General features: G+C 36.3%; 1 protein-coding gene across 11 annotated transcripts in view; it reads left to right on the forward strand.

Annotated features, from left to right (window-relative positions):
• The window catches only part of LOC140663666 (disks large 1 tumor suppressor protein-like), a 337,014-nt gene that overhangs the window by 244,834 nt on the left and 73,322 nt on the right, over positions 1-18,858 (forward strand). The gene's annotated exons all lie outside the window — the stretch shown is intronic.

Consider the following 18,858-nt stretch of genomic DNA (forward strand, 5'->3'; position numbering starts at 1 on the left):
CTGTGTGTGTGTGCACACCGTTACATCTCATTTACAAATTTCTATTGGAATTACCCCGTTTTAAATATCCAGATAGATTTTAATCGAGGAATATACGAATCTGTGTTACCCCAAGTGCTGCTATCTCGAGACATTATTCATTCAACGGAGTTGATTAGTCCCCGTTGGTCGGCAGCCTTTTAAATCACCCTTGTCCCTCGAATGTGCAAACACACCCATTGCCCCCTTCTCAAAACTTCACCGGTCTCGTTCTCTCCTACACCTTCTCCTCTTTGGTCTCGTCGGAAGATTCATAGCGAGCCTGATTCGATTTGCAGCACCGTTTGAAATTCAGGCAAGGGTGTATTTCATTCGTCGACGGTCGGCAAAGTGGGAGGATGGAGCAGGGGAGGAAAAGCCGGCCGATGAATATCGAGCTTGCCAAATGGAGTAAACTGCAGCCTCCGGCTCGTGTAATCTTCCGGAAGTCGCCGTCTGCCGTCGATTATTCTTCTCTCTTTTTTTGTTCGTCGCTTCGTTTCCCGCTTCTTGTCTCGTCACACCTCTCTGTCTTCTTCTTCCCTTCACTGTCTTGGGGCCCTCTTTTTCCTGTCGCCGCGATCTCACCGCGCTGTTCCTTTCCTTGGCCTTGGCAGTAAATCAAGCGAATCTGGTGCCGCATGATCCGGCGAAATGAAGCCAAGTCGTTTTTTACGTTGCGTCTGCGCGAGAATCGTATTTCCGTCGTGGATTCCCGGAGAGCTGTTTGCCTTCCCTCATCGCACGGAAAAATCTCGCGCTAAAATGACTGCCCGGTGAATAGAGAGATTCATGGCGTGAGGCGAATTCCCGCATGGCTCGGTAGATCCCACGGGCGTTCATCAATACGCGGCGAATATCGGTTCCGATATTCATTTCTTTTGGATTAGTACTGTACGTAAGTTTAGACATAAATATATCCGAGAGGAAAAAAAATTTTATTTCATGTAACCTCCATAAAAAGAACCATAAATGTCTTTAGTTTTAATCGGACGCGAATGATGATGGAGATGTTATTTGAAATATTATTTTTATGATGGTTTGTATACATTCACCATTGTATGTCAAATTGTTTAAAGTTTACGATTCAATGATGAATTTGTCACTCTTATTTTTTACATATTTTTTCAAACTACTTTGTCATTAAATTTCTGATGATTAAATTATCGATTAAATTCAATGAATTTCCCGCTTTTCTTCATAGAAATATCAGATAGAATGTCTTGTAGGAGGATAGTTATTATTCGCGAAGGGTAACATAATTTCGTTCCTGATAATGAGAATTCCCGGGCTTATCTGCATGAGTCATTCTGAGATCCATTTTCCGCGAGGCAAAGTCAGGACTTGGATCGCCATCTAAAATTCGGGACTTGAACTTACACAAACACGTTTTCCCGAAGGAAAATACCCTATTTCGCATTACCTGGAGCTGTTGAAATCCCATCAGGACCTTTATTCCGCCTTCCTTCAATACACCATATTTTCTCATCTCAATATTGCGTCATTATGCTCATGAGCTTATGTCCTACCTTGATTAGATCTTCACTTAAATAAAATAACGCTAAAATATCTCAGCGGTACATAAAATACAAATTTTGTGAAGCTATAGAGTTGACGAAATTTCATTAAATTGTAAGCCTTTGTCATCAATTTAATATTGTCATCAAGATAATATTGAGATAATACATTCTTTTTTTAAGTTTATAGGCATTTTTTATGGTTGTCGATTATAAATTATAATCAGAAATTTTAAGCTTTTGCTTTCTTCTCTCTTTTTCTCAATGCGATAATTCTTATTACGAAGCATCGTTTATTTTATGATTAAATCATATTATATTAAATTATATTCTGTAATCTATTCTGGTATCTACCGTATTTATCGGAATAATCGATATCGTATTTCCTCCTAATACGATCCATTAGTGATTAGAGATCATCGGCCAATAGCTCATGTTGATTATCACGTGGTGTACCACCCCCTGGCACTTGCCGCGCTTCCGGTCCTATAGCGTTGCATTATAGGCTGCCGGTATTATAACGGGACACGTCATATAAATCACATCGAATGACGTGCATGCTTCGCTCTCTCGGTGCGTCCCCTGACGTCGACGCAAATTGCCGACATTAGTTGTTAGTGACGTATCATGACTGGCCCTTCCGTTCCGAGGAGATCACCACCGGTGTTACCCTTGGTGCCAGTTTCACACGTCTAATAATTCAGTTCTGTATTAATTCTTTATTAGTTTGCTTTTTGATCATTAAATAATCTCTATTTATTAATGGTTCAACATTTTTATCCAACATTATTTCGTCATTATTTCAAAACCATCTTACAATTAGTTTCATATTTAGAAAAAATTAATTATGTAGTTATAAACTTAACAACTTTTCGTAGTATTGTAAACACAGAGAAAAAGAAATAGTTGTAATTATTATCTTAAGTTATAGTTATTTTTGACGGCAACTATATTTAAGATTGTTACTACGCATAAGGTTATTATCATCATTATAGTAATAATAACTATAGAAATAGGAATCTCAACTATATTTTTTTTACTACGCCGCAATTAGTTATAGTCGATCCTTTTTCTCAGTGCATAACAATACATATAATTTACACTTTTTAAATATAAATTTAAAACAAGCATTCTCTTTAATCCATAAATAATAATTCTTTTGTCTTTTAAAATTCCATTCTTTTGAATATTGTCGTTTTTGCTTCTTTTATTTTTCTTTTATTCTTTTGAATAAAGAAATTGCTTATTTTTTTCTTATTTGATGTCTTTGTATATTTGATTCTGCATTTCAAAGGATATGGTTAAATTAACGTAACACATTGTATTTCTTTAGCTCTTAATAATTTTTCCGATATACGTAGGGAATTATATTGCGTGCTGGCAATCATTTATCTTTATTTCACGGAGGATACTCTGTTGCGGTTCGCACGAGGCGTGGAATTTATATTAATGGTGGCACGCATAGATATTAGGAATAATTACATTTTTCCGTTGGAATGCTATTCCGCGGGGACTCGTATTCGTATAAATGTGTATAGCATTTATTATATGCGGGAAATACTGAGATAAATTGCAAAGAGCGTGGTTCTATTAATATGAAAAGTATCATTAAAGGTTTGTACGTGGAACTATTTTTCTTGTTATTTTATATTACGGTGTATTTTTTTTTTATAGATTTAATTTTTATTGTTACATTAATTTTTATTATCATTATTAAAACATTGAGATGTTGTGAAAAGTACCTTAATATCATTTACCCCATTCACTCTGCAATTAACAGAATTATATATCTGTCAAAGTTTCCACTCGGCAAATTATGCAAAAATTATTGAATCATCCGAGAAAGTTTCACTTACGCCGCGCATACAGAAATGTAGCGGATAGTATTAGAATGAGAAGAGACACCATGAAAATCAGTCAAGTATTTTTTTTTTTTTTTTTTTTATTGCCTTGGAAGAAACATTTCCCGTTCGGATTTTCTCTCGATCGTATCAGTAAATATCAAAATAACTGATTAAGCGAAAACGTATGTCCCTGGTGCGTTCGATCGGAAATGTTTGCTCTGGAATTAGGACGCTTACAGCTGTGTCCCTATGGGCTGTGGCACATGCAGATACGTGTTCTCCACAGGTGCATAAACTTTAATTCGCAAATTCTATAATCGCTCGAGCGGCCCGTTACATCCAAGCAAACTGCAAACGTAGATTTGCACTGCGATCGCGAACGTGATCGATTCGGTCGAATGTCGGCAAAAAGCGCCACATTTCTGTGTCATAATCGTGCGTATCTAATTCGAATGACAAATATGGACGTAGAGATAATATTTCTTGGTATGTAAATAATGTTGCAATTAATAAGAACGTATTAGAAGCGAATATTCAGTAATCAATTTCTAAGATAAAATAATTGTTAAAAAAAAAGTTTTATTAAGAATGGCAAGGTATTAATGTGTAAGACACAACGTAAAATGAATCTTATTACAGATATTGCAAGAGAGCTTTAAGATGTCGTAAATATTAATCAGCCTCAACGAATATCTTCACCGCGCGAAAATAATTAATGCTTCGGCGGATGTGGATAATCCACTTTTATAAAACGTTCGTTTCCTCGTCCCGCGATCGATATAGCGTCTCTGAGTTTTTGGAATTGATTTATGAAGCAGGAAACGCGTCCGGATGTTGGTTCCTACCAGAGACGGTTTGGCCGCATCTGAAAATTGGAGAATATTATCATAATGTATTCCGGCTCATCTGCATCGGAATTACCAAGCAGATAAAGACCAGAGGAGAGGTTCTACAGACGGGGGACCGATTTTCTCTCGGGAAAATAAACGTACGATGAACTAATTATCAAGACGATATGGTTCCGCGCGGACACGGAATGTTTGTCGTCCGAAATGTGTCGTGTACACATCGCTAATTAAACAAGTCACGTCAATTATAATTTAAGCATTGTCAAATATTGACGTTGGTGAAGAATTGACGTTATTGTGAATTTTACACAGAATATTGCGTAAGCTACCGTTCTTAACGATACAACATAACGAATCATTATTTCAATAGCGTGTTACAGTGGCAGAAGAAAATGAATTATTCATGATTCACGCCCTTTTAGGAGAAACCTTTATTTAGCGGTAAGTTAACATTAGAAAAGCGAAAAAACGACCGAGATGGAGACCACGGGTGCCGCGATGAAATTTAAAACCTCAGAAGTGTATTTAGGTCGACTTCTCGTTGTCTCTGACAGCTCTCGTTTGTCCTGACTTTTTAAAACTACCGGACAATTTCCGTAAGTTTATCTTCGCGAAACTTGTTCGGCGCGCGCGTAAAGCCCCGCCGAGTAATTTGAACGAAAAGTAAACTCTGCGGCGCTGTATTTTGCTTGGGTTCGCGTTCTAACGCAAGAAACTACAGTGTCTCAACGAATCGATGTGAAATTGAGACAAAATGTTATTTCAACAATTATTATTTGAATACTATTAAAACTGCGCAAATTCACACGTTTTAATACAATATTTATATACATTTACATACATTTTATTGTTTTATGAATAACGACAATTTTTATTGTCTATAATTTTTTTAATCCGTTAAAATAGAGATCATGCATAATTCCAGTTTTTTTTTATTTAAGTTAAAAATTTTAAACAACATTTTCCTTCAAACTAAGGTTTTCCCTCTTATAATAATTATATTGTTTAAACTCGACTATACAATAGCACGTACTATATATGTATACGCACAATATTTGGTCAGGTACATATCAGATAAATCGAATAATTTTCACAATTAAATAAGTATTATTTAGATATTCGATTTATGTCAAACGCTTTTATGTCAAGTTTCGGATATATAATTAATCTATGTTCTTGAATCTATTTACCAAACAAATATACACGCACACCCGACGCAATGCGTCTTGACGCAACCCCATTCACGGTGATGACGATGTTGATACACCGCGGTAGAAGGGTGTAAAGGATAGGAAGAGAGACGTCGTGCATCTGCGTGGATTTCCGGTTGGCAAGCGCGCGGAATAAAGTCGTAAACTTCTCGGACGTAAACCACTAAGTGGTACGTGCTGTAGCAGAATTCGAATTCGGAATTCGCCGTTTGTGAATCGGAAGATGCGTCCGATCGTTTCGGATAGTCGGACCGGCTCACATTCCATTATGGATAGAAGGCCTCTCGGAAATGCTTAGTTCGTCTTATTTGTCTCTTGCTTGCCCGGAAAACACTTCTATTTCTGCTGAATCTGCGAGTTCGATTATAGCGACGTACGAGTATCAATGAGATATAGAAAATAATATTGTATCAATGAAATAAACGATTCGTCACTTAGTCTCGGATAAATGGAGATTGGTATTTTGGTTCTCGATTTACGTTTGTTTCCAATTTAATATCGCACTACATCGATGCAATACAGTTACTCTGAAATTGTTTTAATCTTTTTCAAGCGTTTTAATTATACAATGTTTTCAAAACATTGAAAAATATTAAAAGATTTTATATTTTTAAACATTTCCATTTTTTATCTAATTACTCTGAATACATGTTTTTATATTGTTTTTCAATATTTTTTTATACACGATTAATATTATATATATATATATAGATTGTGCAAATTTTATTATGGATTAAATGTCATATTGAGTGAAAAGAGAGATTAACGAAATTAGTATACATATAATCTATCGACACATTTAACAGTTTATCCTTCTTTCGATCTCTCATATAGGTTAAGAGAGATAGGAGGGAGAGAGAGAGAGAGAGAGAGAGAGAAATGATATAATTAAAGTTTATACGATAATTAAATTTGGACGCGTCAGCCTTTACAGGAACATCTTTGTTAACTGTAGACTATCTAGAAGTAACGACGCTCTAAAGTGTCTTAATCCTCGCGGAAATTCTTGGAAGCATGAGGGTTAGTGAGCGTGAAGAGAGGGGATTCATACTCTCCGCGTCTCGATAAATTCTCATAGCGAGAGTTTATTGCGCCAGGAGGACGTTCTTGGGCATTCCGCGGATTAACTCGTCAAAGTGTTCTCCAAGAAATTGTCCGCTCCGTTACCTTACGAGCTTACATCACGATCCTCGAGGTTCTATTCAACTATGCGACGCGGTTTGAAGTTCGCCATTGCTAAACTTGGAGTTGCAACGTACACGACGGTCTCTTCTTTGCAATGGCAATTAAAAATTATGACAAAGTACGAGAAAGTAATTATTAATAAATAAATTAACGCAATTTAGATTATCGCCGTGAAAATTGAAGTTTGATCTGGCGCGTTTCGATAAACGGTCCTTTAATCTTAAAGAGAGTAGGATCTACAGCATAAGCTGAAAGAGCCTAAGGAGTAAAAATGGAATGTCAAACGCGAGATAATAATAAAGGGAATGTAGTGGATTTGTATAATTTGCTCATTCGAATAGTAGTAAGTTATACAAATCGAGAAAACTGAACGAAAGAAATCTGCATACTATGAGCGAAGAAATTATGGAAGGAAAGTTAAGAAAGAGAGTTATGAAAATCATCGATGTTACGCGAGAAAAATAATGGATTCGATTATTCATCGGACAAATGGTGCGATAAGAAAAATAGAGACATTTGCATTTTGCACCTCGATCGAGAACGGGCAATCTCGTGTAAAGACAAGAGGCGATTGCGTGCTTCTGAGACCGACCAAACTCCAGTTTACAACTTTACATGGCAAATTCAAGCAACGTGTCGTTTCATATGAAATATTCGTGGCCTTACTGTTCTCTAGCTCGGTGCTATTATCGCGCTGGAATCACTCGATTTCCCCACGTAATCCAATAGAGATGTTCTGTCCGGAAGAATGGATTTTTACGAGAGAAAGCAACGTTTGACAATACCCTTCCGCGTCGTGGAAAAACACTAGGTATTGTCAGTAGCCAGGAAAGAATGGAAAAAGAAAAGCAGCTGGACGTGACTATGATAAGGGTGGTTTCTTCGCTTCCGATTCGTCTGCAAACTCGAAGCTTTTAGCTTGCTGATACGAAATACAGGATTGGAATAAATTTACGGCCTTTCGTGCTTTGTATTAAGCATTCCGATCTTTATTTCTCTCTTCTCATTTCTTAAAAGAAAATTTTATTCGCTGTCGATGCCGTCTTATTATAATCAAACTCAAATATAATATATTATTATTGATACGGAAAAGTTACAATATTATGTTACCAATATTTGTAATCGAAAAATTTATAGATAAAAAAAAGATTTCATTGTATTTGGCATTTTTTAAAGTAATCAATTATATATCCAGAAAATGTATAAATATGCCTATAACTTATAATCGTGCGATATAATTTTCAGTTGAAAAGTACATAATAGTCCAGAATTTTACACGCTGTATGAAAACAATAATACAGACATGTTAATGTCAACTGGTTTGCGCGAGTTACTTGAAGTGCTTTTATTTCGACGTTTTACTTTTACAATTTTGCTTCGCACAATAATACTGTTTACCGCTTATACTTAACGCGTGATATCTTTCATCTTGTGCAATTTCTTGAAGAAAAATGTTATCATAATTTTATTCTAGAAAATTTTCCTCTTTTATGATGTACAATGAATTAAAATTACCGTGGTTATGAACGGTTCGTCATAAGTGTCAGTCATGATCCTTTATGTTACCACAGAAACATCTTCAAGTTTTATGCGACGGCAATAATTTTTATTTCATTTCGAAAGACGGTCGTCATTTCTCGTTTAGTCGTCACACTTTTTATGTACTCTTTAAAATTTATAAGTAGATACTTGATATCGATAATAGTATTATAAGTATACATATATACATTATATATTAATAATATATATGGATAAAAAATATTTATTTCGCTTTTTTTGTAACTATAATTTATATTTATATTGATATTAATTCTTTTAGCTAATAAATCGGAAACTTTTAAAAATTAAAAAAAAATGATTTTTTATTTATATTAATGATTTTTATAGAGTACGTTTTTATTTGTATTAGTGATAAATGTTTATGCATATAAACGTATTCTACAAAATCACTATTGCAAATAAAAGATTAATTTAAAAAATTTTAAAAGTTTTCGGTCTCTTAGTTAAAAAATGAATATCAATATAAATCAATAAATTCTCTAGAATCTAGATTATAGTTACAATTTTTTATAAAATTGAAACTATTATTTAATGCAATTTTTAATATTATTTCTTGACATTTTTTTTAGTACTTAATCTAAAATTTGTTTAAGTTTGAACTTAATATCGTATAAATACCAGAGCTTTAAGGCATTTTATATAAGATTAACGCGCAATTTGCATTGTCGACTTTGGAGCGAATTTAATTTTGCTAAGAAATTTCTCGATATGCATTCTTGTATAGAGGAAAATTTTCTTCTTCTTCTTATATTTTATTGTTAGCGTCAGCTACGTCTTTTTAGAAGATCAATATTTTATTAGAAAATTTTTTAGAGATGCGGAGAGAGGTATATATAATAATTATAAAATGTCAACTTTAAATAACATTACTTATTCTGTAAAGTACCTACTAAAGATATCGCGATGACAGTTCGATTTATTTTACATAAGAGATGCCAAGACCGACTGCGGGATATTGTAAAATGGCCACATTTGTTTATGTTTATTTCCCTACTGTGTTCGCCCGCGGGATTTTCTCAGGTAGAAAAGCACCGTTAATGAATATTTATATCATTATCACGGCCTGTTTCTTCGTAAGTAAAGAAAGCTTAACGCATAGCCGCTTGTCCGATCTTCTCCACTTTCGCTGCACATTTTTCAGGCCCGCCAGGAAAAACGGCAAACGTATATATCGTCTTCTAGATTTTTCCGAGAAAAACGCGCAAGAGCATTGAGTCTCGTCGCAATCTCGTCGCAGCGGATTGCGATTAAATTGCTCGAATAAATTAGCTAGGATTAAGTTGAAAATTTAGGGATACTTTGTAAGAGAGAATTAAATTTAAACAATTGTATTGAACGTCGAATTTAAAAATATTGAATAGATTTAATCTATTTAATATATACAAGCTAAGTAAATCGATCGCTGTGTTAGAGAAAACATTTGCACGGAGATCTCGATCGCAAATATTGTTGCGAATTTTCGCTGACTGTTGCTCTTTACACGTTAAGTATGTGTTGAAATGATCAATTAACTTTCAACTGCAATATACTGCAGCCGCGCACGAATATTCCTATATGCTCGGGAAAACTTTGTGGACCCGCCGCTCTCAAAGATTGGATCGTTAATACGAGCTCATTAATCACACTCTACGCAGCGTATGAAATTAATTTCGCGCGCCGTGACTTTTAATGTCAGCCGATAAATTTGTACGAGATCAATTTCGGAAGAGTAAATAGGTTATTTTGCTTTCTTGAGTCGACATCGTTCGTCTTGTTTTTATTTCAACTCTTCTACCTCATCAATTTAATTGTACATATGTATATCTCGACAATGTTTATAAAGCCATTTCTTAAACAATTTATATACATTTTTAGGAATTTTAAAATATAATTATTTCTTCAATATGTATAATATATATTATTAACAATTTTATTGTCATCTTGAGATGTAATAATTTTTGTTATTATGTTATTATAAATTGATTTGATATATATGATAGACGTATTCAGAAGCAACTTTTATATTTTTCCAATGTGTATTGAGAATGTTAACTGCCAGCCGTCAAAATGTTTCTATTTTCAAGGCACGATCGTTCACGTAGAGATATCAGCATAAATGCACGCGTTCGTAGATCCTGCTTCATACATTCGTGTTTTATGCTCGTTTCGGGTATCGCGAGTTTACGCCCGGGGTAACATCGAATTTGAGTATAGGGGAAGAGCGGTGAATCGTCGTCGTTAAATCCCGGAGTGTGCAAGCTTTATGAATTAAACCCGCACCTGCAGAGAGCCAAAATGCTGCGGCGTGTTTAATATGAATCCACTATCGCAACGCAGTGTTGCTCTCATTAAATAGAAATAGTTCGCCGATGGAGCGAAATTGATATACAGACAATTAACTCTCGGTTTTTAATGATACATTTAAAAAAATACTGTTTTTTACATGTAAATATTAAAACAAATATTAAAACATGTTTTAATATTTCAAAAGATTCGATAGGATAAACAACAGATAAATCAAATAATCATATCAGTATTGTGTTTATCAAATTATATTTGATTTGAATTGTTACAACTTTATACACAATGCTACACAACTACTGTTCTCGAAAATGAAATCTAATTTAACATTTTTATTTATTGCAACAATTTTATTTACGAACATATTCTACATTTTTATGCGACCGGGATTATTTATTCGTATACCATTCATTTTCTTTGATCAGAATGCAAAACTGAAACTTGTTTGTGAGGCAGTTGATAGAGATGAATATTAGCTCACTTTGATTAGTTTAAATTTAAACACGAAATTTCACAGAGAATATAAATCAAGATTAGATCGACGACGTAACGAGACTAATTTATTCATAGATCAATTAAGAAACACAACTGAGAGGGTAGCTTCTAAACTAAATTTAAAAGACGGAGAGAATATTGAAACAGATTTTTTTGATAATCCAAAATAAGAGAAAAGGAAAGAATATTAGTTCAAATAATGTTTTGGTTTGTATTTAAATATATATGTAACTTTAATAGTCAACGGACTCATTGTATCTAATTTTTCAATTATTCTATTTGCTTATTAAAATATGACGTTTGAAATATGTCTATTATTATTGTTTTTACAGAAACGTTTCCAAATAACATTTATTAAAACATTTTTATTTATAACATTTATATTTATAATATTTATTATATATTATCTTTTATATATATATCATTTATTTAGCTTGTATAATTATCGGAATAAAAATATTTATCGCAGTAAGAACATAAAGGCATAATTTTACTTGTTATTGAACTTTAAGACGGATTGAGTTTAAGGAAAATATTGAAAAATTGAACGTACTAGAATATGCGGAGTCACGCTCACAGGAGTTCGTCGGATGCGCAAATTTCTACGCGATTACTGTACGCGAGGAAAACCACGAACGGATATGCAAAAGGCAACTAAGCGACCGCGATTAAACGAAATTAAAATCCGTCGGCGGAGAAAGCACACGCGAGATTGAGGCGTTTAACTATCGTTTTTTTTTTCCACGACTGTTTTCAGGAAAACGTGATCTCGCGAATTTGTTAATTCGCGACAACGTGCTTCATAACGCCGAGTGTACTTTTGCATTACTGTGTGGATCGCAAAATCGCTATTTTGTTTTCTCAAGTGACAGAATTTCGCGTGAATTTCTGTCGCTTGGTTTTTTCATAAATTTTTTCTACGTCTTTACAAGTGGCCGGATAATTTTTCATTATATTTTTGTATTTATTATTTTACATGTCAACTGTGTACTCTGAAAATCGCTGATGTATGTCTGCATACTTACTAAAAATGTTTAATTCCTATAGCTTTTTACATAGACCATTTTAAACACAAACCTAACCGTAATATAATTTACGTTCTAAATTAGAGAGAATATAAGAAACATATTTGTTAAGTTTGAAAAAAAAAAAAGCCGTCAACTTTGGATAACATTAATTAGATGCCAGGTGGCTTGGCTTTTTCCGCTCATTTTCAACTCGTGACTCTTTCCGACAGCCGGCCCAGTTTCACGAAAAGCCGTATAATTTTTTGCGAAATTAAACCGGAGATTGCGACCGCCGTGCATCCGGGGCGAATGACCGCGGTTCCAAAAATTCCAGCAGCGACTCCACCATAGAGCTATAGAGCGTGAACGTGGAGAATGACACTTTTGCGATCTGGCTCGGTCTGGTTCATAATTGGACGGAATAATCGCCAGTCTGGACAGACACCGCGACGCCCTACGTATACGAGACAATCGAGGCGCTTTTTCTTGCCGACAGAGTGGCAATTAGTCGCCGTGGTTCGCGCCAGGGGCGACATAAGTTTTCGAGCGAGGAACACGGTATATGTACCGTATAAACCCCAGCGTCGATTTGATGCCAGGCTGGTTGGAGGAGCTCCAATTTTCCTAATGTACGCCACGGCGACTGTAGTTTCAAGTTGCCGCACTTGGATACACATTCGAAGCTCTCACCTTGGGCCGCGTGGCGTCGTTTAATTCGTGGCAGAGCTCGTCGAACTTTCATTCGGCGACAACCTTTAAGTAGTCGCTCGCGAGAATGTAACCGGCTGGCCGTCGCTGTTGCAAGTTTTAGCGCAGTCCACTTACGTGATTGGCCATTTTGCCGTCGCCAGATTTCGATTATTCGTGAATATCTCTTGAATATATGTATATACGCTGATGGATTACTTACGTTAGATGTGGCGAAAGTTTGCGCCACCGCTTTAGCATTAAATGCCTTATGATGTAAACAAAATAAATAATCGTGCACATGATGGATCGTACCGTAATATATTATATAAAATGTTAATATATATATATATTTTTTTTTTTTTTTTTTAGCACAATACAGAATTTTATGACGTTTAGATTTATCGTAAATTATATGCAAATTTATACAATAGATTCGAGATATGTCAAACATTTTCTCGCTTGACGATACCTTTCCTTGAAAAATTCCATATGTTTCTCGGAATTCAAGAGCCCGCTGAAAGGGCATGCTTTTTGTCGCGATTTTCCGGACAAAACGGCACAACCATACGGACTCTCGCAAGGTTCGGATTACCTCTGGCGGTAATTCCTCTTAACATGTCCCGGTTCTCGCCTTTTAGCCACGCACGTTACTTACGTTACCTTGGCTATTGTATGCTGGCAGTACTCGCCCCACAGATGTTTCTACCAGAAAAAAGAGGAAGTATTAAATTCAAAGGATTGCGCAAGGTTCTTTCCGTATTACATTCGCGCTCCTTTCACGTTACATTTGATTACAAGTAAAAAATCTTGTACATTATAGTTTACTTAAAAAATATATAAATAATTACAATAAATATAAAAAAATATTATTTTAATTTTAGTTACAATTTACACAATAATAATAATAATAATAACTGCTTCTTTTTTCTACTTGTTATTTATCGTATTTAGTAAAATTATTTAAATTATTATATTGTATAATTTTTATTACGTAAAATTTAATAAAAGCGTTAAGTAGAGTTAAGTTCAATACGAGAACGAAAGTGGAAGAAATATATTTAAAGCCGCGCTAGTTTGAAAATTCTTTCTACAAATCAAAGATATCGAGAAATCTCTATTTCTTTTTGTCTTTGTTTTCTCTCTCTCTCTCTCTCTCTCTCTCTCTCTCTCTCTCTCTCTCTCTCTCTCTTTCTTTATCTAATTCTATTCTATTCTGTTTTTCACCAAATTTAAAAATCTTTATTTTTCTATTTTTCTTTCTCATTGTTACGTACAAAGCGCAAACTTTTAACACAGTAATGAACCTTTCGTACGTCAGTCTCTTAATCCAACAAACCCTCTCTCGACTACTACAACAATTTTGTTGGCATCTTGGAAAATCCGTCATTTACTTGAATGAAGGGAAAAGGAAGTTGTGGATTCAACCGACGACGGTAATTTCATTCATTGTTAAATCCGTGGTTGCACGTTGAATTATCGGTTTGACATTCCGCGTACACACTTCCGGAAATTAAATTCATAAAATCATTCCGGTCTCGTTCCGCACATGATTTTATTGTAGCGTCATTTGCATGTATTTTCTATTTAAGATAGATTCTCGTTTTATTAAGTCTATTCCCACAAAGACAATAGGGATAGCTCGCGTAGCCTACTTCAAATTTTTGCTCTTGCTGAATATATATATACGTTTTAAATTCTCAAACTTTGTTCAAAGAGGAAACTTTGTTTCCTCCTTGAAAGCTCTCATTGAACAAGATAGACAAAGGACGGCGTAGCGGTTTACTTTCAAGGTCGACGTAGCCTAAAATTCGTTCTATTTGCTATGAAACGTGGCTATCTTTACTCATCGCGGTTGAAACCGGCACATGTACCAACAAAGGCCGACGGATATAGCCAGTTCTGACACGATGTTAATTCGAAACACGGACCACCGCGCATCATGACGATGTCTCCCGGTATACCGAGCCAAATTTCTGAATCCACGTGTACGTCGTGGCCCTTCGCGCGATCACGTCATCGCGAGAGTTAAAAATAACAATTTACGTATAAAAGTGGCAGAATGTGCGACAAGATTTATTTTAGCGACAGAGATTTCGTAAGTTAGAGTCGACTTTCCTTAGCGAGATTTCGCGCGGTGGCCTTATTTTAATTACGGAGGCAGACGACGTAAAATTAGTACGAGCGGTCAATGTACGACGGACGTGATGGACGATCCATCGATCAAAGTTTGCTACATCCCGGTTGGCCGATTAATTTAGGCAGCCATGCCACTCTACGTCATGCCATGCCACGCCATGTCATGCCATGCCATGCCATGCCATGCCATGCCACACCACGCGATCAGGACGCGTGCCGCGTTTATTTTTACAGCGTGTCGGAAATAGCTGGCGGTAAACGTGCGCCCCGCCCGATATTATAATAGCGATGACTAGCGCGACAGTACGCGAGCAAGTAACGCTCCTCTGTCGTGCAAGAACCGAGAGTCGGATAACGTTACTTCTTCGTGGTCGTCGCCGTCGTGCGCCGCTGCGCGACAGTAACCGCGGACAGTTTCGCGTTTTCTCTTGCGGCCATATCATTCCCACAGTCGCTTCGAAAAACTAAAAACGCTCGCTCGACGACGCGATAAACTCTCTCTCCTTCGATCGAAAATCGCGTTGCAAGTGCGCGAATTGTCGTTCATGTGTTGCTGGTGTCTCCATTTTGAGAAACAACAATAGTGACGATGATTAAATCGAGCTTTTTCATTGCGAACGCGTAATTATTATCTTCCTCTTTGTAATCATTTATCATAAAAAAATACAAATGTTTTTTTATCACGCGGGACGGGGCAGGGGGGGGGGGTAGCAGGTATCCAAGGGGAATAGCGTTAAATAAGAAGATTCATGAGTGACGCGTACGCGTGAATGTTACACTGTCACACCACGTGCTTTCGAGAGCTTTTTGTCCGCGATATTGTCGATTGTCGTCGTTTGATAATATACGCGTGTCGCATAAAACGTGGATTTATGCAATTCCGTATTCTCGCGGTGAGAGGTAAAAACGTGGCCGTGCCAATGAATAAACGCAGACGCGACGACGGTTGGCGCGTATTATGTAAAATGTATAAATCTGTTCGTCGCCTGTAATAAATCATCCGCCAAACGTTGCCAACGAAGCAACACCTGCTTGCTATTGAAATTATTCGAGTCGAAGCGCCACTCATCGCTGCGTATAATCGAATCTAGCGGAAGTACGCAACGCGCAAATACATCGGTGCTATTAATTTTCGCGCGAGTGCTAGGATGGCGTCGAGGATATCCACTTGATACGGCTCATGATTGCCGACATGGTCAACCAGATTCACAAAATGGTAATTAGCGATTCTAGATTACAACGCATTTTATTGAACATCCACACGTATTTTCCTTCGACGTCGCTTAATTTATGACAATAAGCCCTTTGATGGTTTTGAAACGTGCGTTTATCCTTACCGCAACTTTCCACATTGTTAATAGAAACGCTCGAAAGAGGCAAGCAAACAATCGATTAAAAATTGGCAATAATTATAATATAAAATGGGAGACAGGGTGTCCCATTTTAAGTGTGCAATAACTTTCTTATTTTTGATTTTTAGAGAAAAATGTTTCAGACAAAAAAGTTGTATGGTTTCAAGGGGGGCCATAAAGTGGTGCCATTGGTTTGACCTTGGATAGTCATTTGAAGGTCACGTGAAGGTCACATTAACCTTCCAATGACTCCCTCGAAACCATACAACTTTTGTCTGAAACATTTTTCTCTAAAAACAAAAATAAGAAAGTTATTTGGGGTGCACACTTAAAATGGGATGCCCTGTATATTTTAGCAGAAGTGGAACATTGATTCTATCAATGTTAGAATTGTATAATTTGAATGAAATTTCGCGAATATTTGAAAATAATATTTAAATGATTTTTTTTTCCAGGCAAACAAAATTGTAGTTTTACAAGAAAAGTATATAATTTTTTATATGGAAAAAAAAATCCCAGCGTCAATAATACTTGCATCCGAATCATGGAACTCATATACGCGACAGATACGGGGATCCGGTGCATGAAATGCATCGGCACGAAACGCGCAGACCAATTTATCGACGCCAGTGACCGGTCGTCAAACAAATCGTATAAACGTAGCGCGTGCGGTACGCGAAATCGCAAATCTCTTCGTCGCACAATTAATTAGCGCGGCTGCATAATCGCGTCGCTAATCGCCGGCTAATTCTCGCGCGGACATAATTGCCGCGACGGTGACGTTGACGGGCCGTACTCGCACATCGATGATATCGTCTCGCTGGTGTGCGCGGCTTCGTCGCTCGTCGTTGCAACGATCTATCGTTGAGGAAAGGCGAGGAGAGGAGAGGAAGAAGAATAGGGGAGCTTAACAGAATAGCATAATTCCGGCGCGATTAATTCCCGCAATATGCATCGGGCAATCGCATTGCGTGCGTCAAATCTGCACGCGCGGCCAGTGCAAGCGCATCGGAATGCATCTCTGGTGAATTCCGATATGCGCGTGCGCGTTAGAGAGAGAGAGAGAGAGAGAGAGAGAGAGAGAATGCCGCCGCATCACGGATCCTTTCGCCTTCCGTATCTCGGACCCATTTACGCCAACAACGGATGCGATCGGAATGGCACGTACGCGACTAGACGCATAATTGCGATGATGATCGGTTTCATGCGTTCTCCGCGAGGCCTTTAACCTCTACGTTGCATCTGGCGAGATGTATGCATGATAAAAAATCTAACGTGCAACTGATACGTTGTCGAATATCATGATAATTTTTTGATGTCGATCATTTTAAGAAGAATCAATTACTATATCTCTCGTTTTTTTTTTTTTTTTTTTTTTTTTTTAAGATTGTCTTTTTTGTGATTTTCCACGATGAGTATATCCTTTAATTTATTGTTGATATCAGTAAATCAATTAAATTACGCTTTTCTTAAATAAATATTAATAAATTTCTTAATAAACGTCGAATAAATAAGATATTTTGAATCAGAGATAAATATTGATATCAATATGACGTAACATTCATCAACAATGATGTAGGTATAAATTTTGATGCACTGTATAATCTATGTAATACATATCTAAAAGCACTTTATTGAATCGTATCGTTCAATTGTATCGAATGTATCGTATTGCAACGTGCTGACACATTTAGAGACACGCAATAGGTTGCAGTAGGAGAACGTGTTCGCCTAGCATATTATCCTACGGCTTATTTGGCTTCCGATCCGATTAAAATGGTTTTGCACGTTCTAGAGGACTGTAGATAATTACACTGCGCGATCGCGCGCATGAAGGATCTGTAGTGTTTGCTCTCCTGCAGGGAATCCATGTTACTTCATTAGATGTATAATCCTCCGGGAATTGTGCTAATCGTACACAAGTTTTCCTCTACTGATTTAATTAATTTGCTTTTCGCTCGCGTTTGTATGAACAATATTAATTAATAAGAGCGTTAGCCTCTTATTTACTGTACTCAGATTTTTTCTGCGATACACTCGTCTATAAAGAATACATGTACGTAAAAATTTTATGTTTTTATTTTAATTTACTTTGACGTAAGTCAAAGTAAATTAAGGTGAAAAAAATATATCAAAAACACAAAAAAAGAAGAGAAGAAAAAAAGCATTTGGAAAAATTTTGATGTCCATGTATTCTTTATAGACGAGAGTGTATGGCAAAAAAATCTGAATGTACTTTAACGCGCAATTTAAAAGCGAAGAAATCGCCGAGACCGACCTTTTTTAATTATCTCATCATTACGGAATATTAATATAACGTTTCATGTTGCCGATGTTGCCTAAAGCTAATTAGACGACAAAGTCTTTTAGAACGCTCGAACGGCAACGAGTTTCTTTGCTAACCAAACGCCGTACCTCTCAGAATTTTTAATGTGTCACCAAATTATCAACTTGTAACGAGATAAAGTTTATGTGAAATTAATCAATGAATAATTCGAAAGAATCAATCTCGCGTTTCGGTCGAGTTCAGCTGAACGAACCACTGAAAAATTATTCCAATTTTCTTCGAGGAGAGAATATACTGAAAATTTTCTTTATCAGGCATCCTGTATATATCGCACAATGCAAACAATGTGCATTACTTAACGAAAATATAAACGGAATAGTGTTTCGATTTATAACGCGCGTGAACTAATGTTGAGGGCTTAAACGAGC

The sequence above is a fragment of the Anoplolepis gracilipes genome, chromosome 3 (genome assembly GCF_047496725.1).
Source record: "Anoplolepis gracilipes chromosome 3, ASM4749672v1, whole genome shotgun sequence".
Taxonomy (NCBI): domain Eukaryota; kingdom Metazoa; phylum Arthropoda; class Insecta; order Hymenoptera; family Formicidae; genus Anoplolepis; species Anoplolepis gracilipes.